Source organism: Benincasa hispida, chromosome 5 (genome assembly GCF_009727055.1).
Source record: "Benincasa hispida cultivar B227 chromosome 5, ASM972705v1, whole genome shotgun sequence".
NCBI classification, from domain to species: domain Eukaryota; kingdom Viridiplantae; phylum Streptophyta; class Magnoliopsida; order Cucurbitales; family Cucurbitaceae; genus Benincasa; species Benincasa hispida.
In genome coordinates this window covers 7,780,235-7,791,890 of record NC_052353.1, presented here as the reverse complement: position 1 = coordinate 7,791,890, position 11,656 = coordinate 7,780,235, and positions in this window count along the sequence as shown.

Below are 11,656 nucleotides of genomic sequence, written 5' to 3'. Positions count from 1 at the left end.
ACCTTTGTTTTATTTCAAAAGCATGTTGTAATTTACTTTGATTGCATAATCTGTTTGTATGACTATAAAAGTATGAGTTCAATCATAATGACGATCTGCTTTCGCTCAAGGAACTCCTCATGTTGAGTTTCCCTTCACAACCCACTCGGTAGATCTTCAGGAAAAATGTCCTTAAATTCCTGCAACAATCTAATAAAGATACTAAGCAAAGAAATTTTCGAGCCACTACTTAGAAAACATGGGCCTTTGCACAAAAGTACAAAGATTGGTTTTATGGAAAACAAAGCTTTTCTAACCTCACTATTTGTAGCTATCAAACACTCTGTTCTTTCTTTTCTCTCTTTGGGATGTTTTTCTTTCTTTCCACTCCTTTTTGTTTCTTCACAATTATTTTTCTCACTCTCATCAGGAATTTTCTTTTTTCTTTCAAATTCTTTTCTCTTTTGCTTTTTCCATTCAAAGAATTTTTTTTGCTCTTTCTCATTTTTTTCAACTTCCACTCTCATTTTCTCTAACTTGCATTGCTCATCATACACATCTCTGGTTGACAAAGGAAGAAGAATGGTTTTCCTTCCATCTTTAGTGAATTTTTAGCAATTAAGATAGCCATCATGAATTGCTTTTCTATCAAATTGCCATGGCCTTCCCAATAAAACCTCTCCAGCATGCCTAGGTGCAACATCACATAAGATACTACATTATATCTTCCAATAGAAAAAGACACAAGACATTGTCTATTGACTCTCATTTCCCCACTATTATTCAATAACTAAAGTTTGTATGGTCTAGAATGTGGTATCTGTTGGGTTTTATGTCCTAAAACTCGTGGTTTATAAACAATAAAACTTATTCTTAAAATTCAATAAGTTGTTATTGAATATATGTATTTCTTATTAGAAATCCAATAAACCTAAAAGACCCTTGACTATTACATGAGTACTTGAACTTTATGTGGAGACATAAAAGTGGATCAAGTTCAAGTAAATAGTCAAAATGATCTGTAGTATATGAATAAGGTTGGGTGCCTTATTCTGGTAACACTATTGGATGCGGCCTACTCTGTAGTTGTTACAAAGAGTTGTAAAGTGCTACAAACGAAGTGACCCTAGTTCGTACATATTATGACATGAGGAGTGGGGGCATCCTATGCAAATGGGTTTTGTATAAGATTGGACCACGAAATAAGTCACTCTTACTTTATAACGCTGTTTACTGTTTAAGACTGACTATTTCAAAGCGATGACCTAGGTAATTTGACCTTAATCCTGAGCTAACTATGAACTCCTGTTTATTCAGGATTATCCTTAGATTTGCATAGGTGAGGGCTGGCTCAATAGCACGGGCTCAATAAACTCCCATTTTAGGGGTAAGATCGGGTAGATAGCTAGGGGACATAGGGTGCAAGAAGAAATTCACTCCTACCCAATTTTAGGGATAGTAGAGAGGTTATTCCCTTAAGTGTTGACTCTGGGTCTTGAACAAGGGGCCCCACCCTCTTATTGGCCCAAGAGAAACTCAGTTTGTTGATTGGATCACAAATCAATTATTCATTAGAGGATCCGTGGGACTTAAGGAACAAGAGGTAATCTCAGGGGTAAAATAGACATTTGACCCAACCGTTATTACGAACAACCTACGAACGATTAACTTACTAATCATGGTTATATCGAGCGGACATAATATATCTATAGTGAGGGGAGTTCAACTATGGGCTTTACTGGAGTGACCCATTAGTTAAGAATGGGGGTTAATTCGGTGTAATGAGTTTAGCCAATTAATCTTGAATCATTGGAGCCCATGATCTGTAGGTCTGCGAGGTCCCCCTACTAGCTCGTAAATGGATTAGCTTTAGAGTAGCGTCATAAGTTAATTTACAACGTTCAAATTAGAATTAAACGAATTAGTAATTATATGAGATATAATTACACGTTTAATTTTAAGAATTAAACGAAATTGGAGAATTAATATTTAAATATGATTTAAATATATGAAGGTGGATTTGTGTAAAATTAATTTAATATTTGATATTAAATTAATTGGAATTTCTATCATTATTAAATTTTAATCTATTAGTTTAATATAATCAATTCATATTATTTACAATATGAATCCAATTTCATATTAATAATTTTATAATCTTATCCAAATACAATACATCTTCTTTTATTATAAAATTTAATTTTTGGAATTCCTATTCCAAAATGACTTTAATATATGTGTATCTAATATACATTATATTTAATTGTATCATATACAATTAATGTAAATTGTCTTAATTAATTTGAATAACTTGTAAGCTCTTTCAAAATAAATGGTTCTTATTTACCGTTCTGAGCTTAGTAGGGGACAATGGACCGTATATTACGAAAACTCCAATGATTTGAGAATTAATAATTAAACTCTTTAATACGTTAATAACATTTCATTAACTGTGGTCATTCCACTAAGTCCACAACTACACTCTTCACACTGTAGAATATTCGTGTCCTGATACCCTACTTAGTAAGTCGATCCTTCACGAGTTATTTGTAATTACAGTTGGATCAAAACTAGCGTTTTGCCTCTAATAATTACTTCTTATGTCTTAAGTTATCATTAAACCCCTCTAATGAAACAACTTATTTATCGTCCTACCATAACACCCAAGTGCCTCTCGAGCCAATGAGAGGGCGAATACCTTTTGCTTAAAAAGATCTGGCAATCAGTACTTAAAAGGAACTACTCATCTACTTACCCTAAAGGTGAAAATTGAGTGAATTTCTTTTTGTGTAAACTATGTTTCTAGCTCCTACTTGGACATGTCCCGAAAATGGTAGGTTTATTTAATCATCGACTCGGGCCACTCTCCGCCTACAAAAATCAAAATTGAACAAAACCCTTAAAGACAGAAAGTCCCATAACTCATTCAGGATTTAAGATTGAGTTAACTATGTTATGCCTTTGAAATATATAATCTTTTAGTCAACCGGTGTTACAAAGTGAGATTAAGTATGTTCACGCGATCATCAATATCATTTTATAGAATACCTTCAAATCACATGTCACCACATGAAACGATTTGGATCATATCATTTTTAATACTTTACAAAGTGGGTGCGTATCCATAAATGTTACAAGGATAAGACACCTAACCCTTTACTATATACTATAGACTCTTTGGGGAGTGTTTGACTCACTAACATGGTTGAGTTAAGTTTGGTATATGTTTGTCCACCAATTTAAAGTATTGGCTAATTGATTGGTATTTTTACCAAAACCCTCACCCCAACTCTTCCTTCTTCTAATGTTTTTAATGGTTCCACCCATCGACTCACTGTCAACGATATTCATTGCCACACTCCGGGGAACCAACTCTGGTTGGAAACCACCTTGATGACAACCTATGAACGATCAATTCTAGGCTTCTATAACCACGTCTGATAATAATTCTTGGATACCCAACTTCGAACGACCACTTTCGCACGGGCAAACTCCAACGACCAATTTTTGGGCTCCGACAAACAAACTTTAGATGGCCAACTCTAGAAACCACCTCCAAACACAAACTCTGATTAAAATCACCTTTGATGATTAACTTTGAAGACACCTTCAATGAGCAACTCCAACCAATCAAACTTCAGGCTTCGACAACCACTTCACGAAAAACTTTTTAGCAACAAGCTCCCCCCATAGCCAACCTTCATGCGACCAACTTCAAGCTTAAACTACAAACTCCAACAAAAACCATCTTCGATGATCAACTTCGACGACCATCTTCTAGCTCTTAAAATCACCGCTGACGAAAAAACTCTGGCAACCATCTCCGATACCACCTTCGTGTGACCAACTTTAAGCTCTGACAACTACCTCCAACTACAAGCTCCAACAAAATTCATACTTTATAAATCAACTTCGACAACTACTTTCGACTATTATAGATTGATGACCATTAAGTATGTTGTAGAGTTGTTGGTTATATAAATAATAGTATTTTCTACATTAAGTGCAATATTATATTTAGAAATTTGTAAAACTATATATTTATTTGAATTGAATTCACATATCAAATGAGTGTTAATAATATTTGAAAAAATATAATGTAGTTGAAAGTTTTAACACATTAACAAAAAAAAACTATAAATCGAAGATTTTTCCTCAAACATTTTTTGGCAAGAATTATTGGAAGATGGAGATTTTTCTTTTGATGCCTCCAAATTTGGAGGAATTGGAAAGTGAAATTGATTGAAGAAATGTGTGGCATTCTATCAACTTTCTAAAGATGACTGAGAGATTCAATTAAAAAAATCATGACAGAGTAAAAAATAGCAGAACCAAACAATAGGAATAACGAAGAAAAAAAAAGGAAATTGATGATAGAATTCGTGAGGAAAATTAGAATAAAAAATTTAATTTCTCTTTGTTTCTCCATTTTATTTAATTATATTCCTGCAAGGAAATATAATGAGTTAATTATGTTCATTTCCCCAACAAAAAAGAAAGAAAGAAAAAAAAACTTTTAAACATGAAAGAAAAAATTGGCAATCCATATTTTTATTCAATTACAATGATAGGTATCGAGTACAAAAATTTCAAACAAAAAAATATTAATCATTAAAAGTAGATTATGTAGAGCTACAAAAAAACCTTTAACGAACTGCTCCCTAGGACTTAAACTAGCCATTACTATAGATATGCATGCATGCAATTTTCAAAATGACATCTTTTATGAGTTAAGTAAAACCAAATAAATAGCATTAAAATAATTGACTTTATTAAAAAATAAATAACAATTCCTTTAACAGGTACCCTTTAAATATAAAATAAATTCAATAAATTCTCTTAAAAAGTATAAAACACAACTACCAAAACTTTAAGTTCAAACACCATACTAGAAATTTTAAAAACATAAAATCCTGAAAACATGAGTGGAAGCCATATACGTCTCAATGGCTCGATCATGAATTCCGCTTGTTTATTTGTCTAGTGCTGTTCTTACCCTTACTTGCAAAAAAATTTAAACATAAGAAAGAATGAGTATAACCATACTCAATACAGTAACCCCACTACCGAGGTCAGACTAAGCATCTATTGACCTTCTAGATCCTAGCTACTCTCTAGTTGGGACATGCACAAACCTCTACTTTTCATGAATGACTAACTTAGTGATTAGTTGAAACCCACTTCTCCATAGACTAAGATGGTACCTGCAAATGCTCTGGTGAATCCCGAAGGAAAACACGAACCTTGCGTGAGAATCCCAAAGGAGAGCAACCACTCTGGTGATAAGGAGCCGACCAACCGAGAAGTTCAAAGAAGCTTCAAACTAGCTTAAATGAAGAGGAAAATGAAGCTCATCAAGCTTAAACTAGCTCATGAAGCTCATGCTGAAAAAATCCATGGGAGAACTTTCCAAAGAAATCCAATCATGAGGCAAAATCATTTTGCCTCAATGACCCAATAACCAGAGCTAGAAACTAAAAGGCTTGAGAGGAATTAAATGCTTGCTTCGAAGCTAAAATTTCCCAGTTCCATTCATGAAAGTACAACCCTTGGAGCTCCAAGAGTCACTTGCGGACACATAAAATCATAATGAACTCTAGAAATTCAGATTCATTCACATACTTAATTGCTTGATGTATTATTTATTCAATTAGTTATATTTATTAAGGTTCATGTATATAGTTTGAAGAGTTTTTGTCTAAACCTAGTTAATTAGGTGAAAAGTGTGTCCTTTCAAGTTGTCTTTTTTCAAAGTAGTACAAATACCCATGTACTATTGGTCATTTGAAGAACACTTAATTTTGAATGAAATCTTCTTTAGAGATTAACCTCTCAAGCTTATGCTTTCTTTGTTATTATTGTGTTTTAGAATGCATGTTTAGGACTTTCAATCTAGTTTGATCAACTAAATTGTTGGAAAGTTCAAAAATCTTGAAAGTTAGGAACAAGTTATCCTTTCTTTTGATTTTTTGATCAAATCTTTCCAAGCCAAATTTGTTTAGCTTTTCTTGGGGTTGTTACCATTTTTGCTTAATAGGTTAGTTATATCATTGTGGGGTTCACCTAGAATAAGGAGAGTTTCATACATGATTAGGTAGTTCCTTTATCACTTGGTATCAGAGCTTGGCTCTAAATAGATTATATCCTTTACTTGTTTCTTCCATGTCATCTTCTTTCTAGTTTCATCTATTTCATATTTTTGTGACTCTTCATCTTTCATTTATCTTGCCTTCATACAATTGTTCTTGCTGCCACAAAAAAAAAAAAAAGAAGAGAAAAGAAAGAAAAGAAAGAAGAAAGAAAAAAAAAGAAAAAAAGAAAAGAAAAGAAAAAAAGAAAAAAAGAAGTGGAAAAATAGCAAAAAAAGAAAAGAAAAAGAAAAGGAAAAGTGACTTATATCTTCTTTGACTTTTCATATTATTCACTTGTTTATTTTTAAAAAAAATCTCAAGCAAGTTTTGAAGCATTGTTTGATGTTTCATATCTACATTCTTTTATTCATTTCCATCAAAACTCAATCTTTTGTTTCATTTGATGTTTTTGTTATCCTTTACCAAAATTCTCAATCTTCATTTTTCTTTTTAACCTCCCTAATTTGCTTCTTAAAAGTTCATTCCATTACAATTCACACTTGTATTTCTAAATTTGAAGATTTTGTGAGCTATTCCACACTTCTAGCAGATTGACATTGTTCTTGCATGATTCTCATAAGAATATTATAAGACTTGTTTGAAATTGAGATATTCTAGTCTTAGGATAATTCTAATATTTATTTTAGGCAAAACACAAATGACTTTTCATCTTCCTAGAGAGTAATCACAGTGAGGAGTGCTATGTGAGGTCATTTTTCTTTTACTTTGTTTTCTTTTGTAGGATGGCACCAATCAAATGATGTTTGAAGTAACGAAAGTATGTTTTGAGAGAGGCACAATAAGGAGTTATGCCGAATGATCCGTACTTACGAAGCATTGACAGATCGTTTGGATATGTTGAGATTGAGTATTGGGAAGGGAAAAAATGCCACCTCCTCCACCACCAAACCTGCAAAATTTCACCATAAATGGATGACCAATATAGGTGATGGTTTAGACAATGACCAAAGTTACATTACTTGGGATTGCCAAGAGAAGAAAAGACGTTTGATCACGAGTAGTTAGAGAAGAGGTCGAGGGAGAGGATATCAAAACTTCTAAAAGGCAAGCTCAACGAGAAAGTAGCTCCAGTTGATCGTTAATATTGGGGAATAAAATTTAAAAATTCCAAAGTTATTTGGCAAAACTAATCTAAGGAGTACATAAATGTGAAAAAGAGTGAGAATATGTTTGCTTGCCCATAATTTTAGTGACGAGCAAGAAGGTTAGTTGTGTTGCAAATTTAAGGATACGCTCAAACTTTGTGGGACAAGTTAATGTCAAGAAGAAGAGAATCTTGAGGCAACCCAATTGATTCTGGTGTCCATGAGGAAGCATGTCCAAATCAATTTCCAGAAGGGATATGGTGCAAAGGCATTCAAGCATTGAGCAAGTAACAAGTATTTGGAAGACACTACAAAAAATGACACTTTGATAGATGACTGATTCTTAATGAGGACATGAAAGACTTCTCATGGCCACGATTTTTTGAAATGGCCTCAACAAGGAGATTGATGATAAGGTTGATTTGCAACTATACTTTAGACATAGAGAATGTTGCATCTTGTCTCAAAGTGGAAAAAACAATGAGTACCAAAAGAACGAGGTACACTTTTTCTAAACCTTCTTCTTCTTTCAAACTCATAAGGGAAAAATAAAAATAGAAGTGATTTTAGAAGTAGAGATAAGTTTATGAAAGAAAATTCTTAAAGAAAAAGGTGAGTCCTTCTATGAAAGGAAGGCTAAATTAGAAGAGCCATAAAGAGAGAAGTAGAGATATTAAGTGTTGGAAATGTCAAGGTTAGGGCATGTCAATAGAGATTGTCCCAAACAAAAGGACAGTGATCATCCATAATGGTCAAGTAGTAACTGAAAGGAAAGGGAAGTGAAAATAAGGAGGATAAGGAAGGGAAATAAACTGAAGAAGAGAGAACTTAGTGATTGGATAGAAGCTTACGAAGAATCAATTGTAGGAGATGTTGTTTTTTAACGACTCGACCCCCTAGGACTTAAGTTAGGTCGTTACTAAAATACAAGCATGCATGAACTAAAACGACACTCTTTATGGGAAATAAATGCTAAATAGATAAGGAGTTCAAAAGTCCTTTATTAAATGCAAATATTAAAAACAATAATAGGGTACCCATAAATAATAAGGTTAATAATATAAGTATGAAAAACAATTCTCAATAATAAGTTGCAAACATCAAAATTAGAAAATTTAGCAAAACATGAAGGAAAATCTAAGTCTTATGAGCAGAAGCATAAAAACTGGTCCCAGTAGCTCGATCATCAATCTCTGTCATTCATCGCGCGTCCCCTACTTTACCTGAAACAACAACATGAGAAAGACATGAGTATAAAACTCTCAGTAAAATAACCCCACACAGTTAGGCTAGGCATCTATGTCTCAATACCCTACCTCTGGGTGGAACATATAAAACTGCTCTATCTCTCATGGGACACATATACCAAATGAACAAAAAGAGACTTGATTTTATCCTACTTGTAGTTAAGTATTAGCCCAACTACCTCTGGTGAATCCCGAAGAGACCACAAAACTGGTGAAATTCCCCACGAAGGAAAACACAAACTGGAATCCCGAAGAGAAACAACAAACTGTGATCCCAAAGGAGCACAAACTAGTGAATCCCGAAAGAAACACAAAACTGGTGTAATCCCGAAGGAAACATAAAAATCTAATGCGGCATCTAACTAACCCAGTAAGGGACACATTGCAACATTCTCAACAATCATAATTATCACTATATTGAACCTGTGACATACATATATACCAAACACATGGCTCTACAACATACACATATACTTCAACATCATCAGATCAAATACAACCATTATGGATCCACATATCAACTCATACTAGCCAATTAAGTGTTATGTGCAACAAATAAATATTTCAGACTCGTTACCAGAAACATACTTTTCATATATACTATTCCAATCTATCATGCTATCATGCTGCCATAAAACATTCATTTATTTTCATGCTAGCATACATCAATGCCTTGCCATGGGCAGTTTCCAGTAGTAAGATACTTACCTCGAAGTCAAGTTCAGATATTAATCCAAAGCTAATGCTCTCAACAAAATAAACTTGAATTAAGTCCCCCTAATGCAGACATAATACAAATTTATCTTTGGGATTCAGGACCCAACATACAAATTTAATCAAGACGTCACCCCAAAACTTACCCAAAACGAAACTTGCAAGATTTCGACTTTGCAAAATTTTCTCTTAGCAGATTTTAAAAACTTCACACGCAAAACGCCAATTTGAACTATGATTTTAGTCCCAAATTAGTAAACTTAATTTTTATAGGTACCCTTAACCCAAAAGACAAACAGCCCAACTACTCCACAAACCAAACTTAACAATTCCTGACGAAAAATCAGTCTCCTTCTCGATGAGCAACGTCCCTAAAATCCTCGAATCTCGCTCTGAAAGTCCAAACATAACGAATTATAACCAAAATTTTCCCCCAAAACAAACCACACCCAAATTTTCCAGGAAAACACCTAAAAAACTAAAATCTTACCCCCAAAAGAGATTTGACCAAGCAAACCGCGACGACTAGAGCTAGGCAGTGCCAGACGACTGGATGCGATCGACAATGACACCGAAACCACGAAACGACGGCAGGACGGCACGACCTTAGATCTGGCACCCGCGACGGCTGAGAGTCGATGACGACCCGATGCGGCGTGGAGCCAGCGTGCGAAATCTCTGGTGCGAGAGTCGGATAGGAGAGACGCAGACACGCAACTGAGGAAAGGAAGAGATCTCCGCAATTTGGGTCGTCGATGCTCGTAGACGGCACCGTTAGGCGATGTGCGCAGAGGAGGTCGTCCGGGAGACTGCGCTGAGCGCTTGAAGGGACGCGAAGGGCTAGGGTTTATATGAAAATACGGTTGGCGGACTGTTAAAAGGAAGAAGAAGAAGAAGAGGGAGATTTGTTTTTATAAAAATAAAAATAATATTATTCAAACTAACAAAAAAAGGAAATTTAAAAATTAAGCTTCCTTTATTCCCTTCCTTATTTCCATTAATTTCATTCAACTTCCTTTTTTTCCCAAAAAAAATGAACAATAAAAACCTCCCACTTTCTGAATTGAAACAATTTTGTAAGATCCAAAAATTAAAATTCCCGCACTTACACTAGGACTCCAAAATTCCAAAAATTCCATCCAACTAACAAAATTACTGAAATTACATAATATCTAAAGAAAAAAATAATTACGGGATTACATTCTTCCCTCCCTCAAAGGACTTCATCCTCGAAGTTCAGTTCTGAAAAAAAGCTCTGGGTACCTGAAGCCCTTTCATCTCATCCTCTCGCTCCCAGGTAAGCCTCCTTGAAATGTAGATTCTTGCCACATGACTTTCACAAAACGTAATTTTCGGGCGGCGCAATGTCTTTTACTCTCTGGCCGAGGATTCTCTATAGGTTCCCCTTCGTAGCTCAAAGTTGTCATCAACTGCCAAGGGCTATCAAAGTCAAACTACATGGGATGGGTCTGTCACATACTTCGTAGACATCGAAACATGGAAAGACATTAGAGACTGAAGACAGTGCTGGGGGAAAATGCCAAATTGGTAAGCTTACACCACACGCCACCCCCCTGGGCAACTCGTCCAGGACCTCGAAAGGTCCAAAATGAATCTCGACTAATGTTTGTTACTAAAATGTTTAATGCTTCAAAGTTTAAAGAAGATCTAGGGATGTGCAAAGGGAAACATTATTTTACTAATGTCATGTAAATGAAAGGCATGTAGTAATCATTAACGATGGAGTTGTTACTAATGTTGTTAGTAATTACTTATCAAAAAAGATTGGGTCTAACCATGATACTGTTGAGTTGCGGCAAGCACGGAAAGTAACAAAGGATCAATAAGCACTCTAATTCATTTAATTTTGGCAGAAACTGAAAGCTGCTCTTTGTAGAAATAAAGTGGGTTTGCAAGTCATACCTATTGTTTTTTATAAGAACTTTTTCAAAGCTCCAATTCCGGCAGTTAGATTTCTCCAAATTTCTTATGTTAGACCATCTCAAGATCTTCCCTACTATTCTCTTGGATTCTCTAGTATTAGTTGTGGACTCAAAATAAGCATGAATATGAAGGGAACTTGGAGAAGAACTCACAGCAGCAACCCACTTTGAAGAACCACCTTCTTCACACGAAATTTTCAGACAAAAATTCTATCGATTGGCATGCTTCAATCTACTCCAAACTTCCAAATATATGCAGACTATCATGCAAAAAAGATGACTGCATGAGATGCAAAGCTCATGTGGAGTTATTGGCAAAGAATGAAGTTTTTGTGTGAGTTACTTGAAGAGTATGAAAAGAACCGAAATTCCATTTTGTGATATTTCTAACTTTTCTATTTTGTTACAAATTGATTTCACAAAAATCAATTTGATTTATAAAATTGAAAATTATTTAATTTTACAAAATAATTTCATAAATTACTTGTTCTAATAAAATAATAAAATAATTATTTTTAAACAATTTAAATAATTCT